This window comes from Cyprinus carpio, unplaced genomic scaffold (assembly GCF_018340385.1).
Source record: "Cyprinus carpio isolate SPL01 unplaced genomic scaffold, ASM1834038v1 S000006811, whole genome shotgun sequence".
NCBI lineage: Eukaryota > Metazoa > Chordata > Actinopteri > Cypriniformes > Cyprinidae > Cyprinus > Cyprinus carpio.
Genome location: NW_024879397.1, coordinates 876,982 through 878,759, shown reverse-complemented (window position 1 = coordinate 878,759; position 1,778 = coordinate 876,982). Strand labels below are relative to the sequence as shown.

Sequence of the window (1,778 nt, the reverse complement as noted above, 5' to 3'; positions counted from 1 at the left end):
TATTAATCCAGTTAAAAGGAAAAAAAACAACAAAAAAAAAAAAAAAAAAAAAAAAAAATCACATGAGCGCTGGGCACACTTTAAAAAAACAAAAAAAAAAACTGGACTTGCGTTTACTTGTTGCTGATCCCACAAAAAAGGCTAAAGAGATTTACAGGGCTGTGGTCAGCTGGAATCAACTCCTAAAGAAGCACAAATTACAATTATCACACACTATTGGTGCACACATTTACACACATAATCAAATAATAAATTTAGATAATTTAAATTATCCGAGCCTTCCACATAGAGTACAAATAGGGCAAATAAAAAAGGCCCTATATGTACAGATATCAAATTATAGGCCAAGTATGAGCCACCCAGCAAAGGAAGTACAAAAAAAGGGAAAGAACCAATTGCACAAAACAAACCAACTAGGAACAAGACAGCAACACTTCTTAATACTGATGTTCAGAGTCCTGCACTACAGCAGGAAAACACTCCAATGCACGAGCACTGAACCAAATCGGAACCAGAAGTTGTTAAACAGAAACTGAAAAAATGCAGCCAAAAATGCCAGACCGAAGCAGAGCCATAAACGATGTACACGATGGTGTGGGAGCCAGGAGCAGGCAGCAACGGACTGCTGTAATGAAAAAACAAACAACTAGTTCCCACAGTATGGTTAAACTTTTGCACTATAATTCTTACACGTACCCAAGTAAGCAGGCAGACCAAAAACACAGGTCGCAACATTAACCAGTTGACGTCATACAGCTATAAGTGATACACAAAAAAAATACAAAACACTAACATTTAGCACGACAAGTTGTAGAAAGATGCTAAAAGTCACATTACTCTTAATGCTTACCTTTCAGATAAATGCACAAAAAGAACCCTAAGAGAGCGTGACCAAGTTAGCACAATGCTCAACAACAGTGCTAAAACTCTGGGTAGCAGAAAAGGGGCGGGGCACCTGAGAGCAAACACATCCAAGTGACGCAACTCCACCCCTTATACGCTCACCCATAACTACTGATAGGCTAACAATCAATATAGGAGGATCTAACCATCCTGCCACACAAGCATAGCCCAAAACCCTGTCGATCCTTGCTTCCAGAGGAAGATCTTCCCTGCCAAGCACCTGGTACTCCACTACTTCTTCCCTAAGGCTATCCAGGTCCAACCGCAGCTGCGGTAGACTTATCCCTAGCTCAATAACTGCAAATGAAAATGCGCAAATTAAGCACAAGTGAGCTGGGGATATAATTTCCTTCTCTGTTATCTCTCTCTATTATCATCTGTAACGTGATTGATTATTTAAACAACTACCACATCATTTAAAAAAGGGGATGCACCTGAATTTGGGGAAAATTGATGTCGTGACTCTGGGTCCAACACGGTCAGGTTTTGGAGGGATGATGTTGTCGAGGGGGAATGCAGTCATTCATCTTTGTGGTCACAGCTACAAAGAAGTCTCTCACTGCTCTGACACATGATCACATAAAAAAGTACAGGCATTGTATGATGGGATGTCAGTTTGTTAGCTCTTAGGATGTAAGCTGATTTGGATAACACAATAATCATAATGTTTACTTTATCATCATTGGCACAGAAGAGGAAAGTTCATCCATGTTGTCCTCCAAGAAGGTTTGTGCAGCTTCTCCAAGAAAGAGTTCTTTGTCTGGAAACTGTAGGCTGGCCTCCTTGAACTTGATGTCCTTCAGTGGGACGTCAGCAATAAGGCTGGCAGGGAGAAATCTTCCCATGAATCTTCTCACCAAGCTGGTCATCTCCTG

General features: G+C 40.8%; 1 pseudogene; it reads left to right on the top strand.

Moving 5' to 3' along the window:
• Positions 1-1,180, top strand: part of LOC109052197 — a 15,721-nt pseudogene extending 14,541 nt beyond the window's left edge.
• Positions 1,181-1,778: the final 598 nt, after the last annotated feature.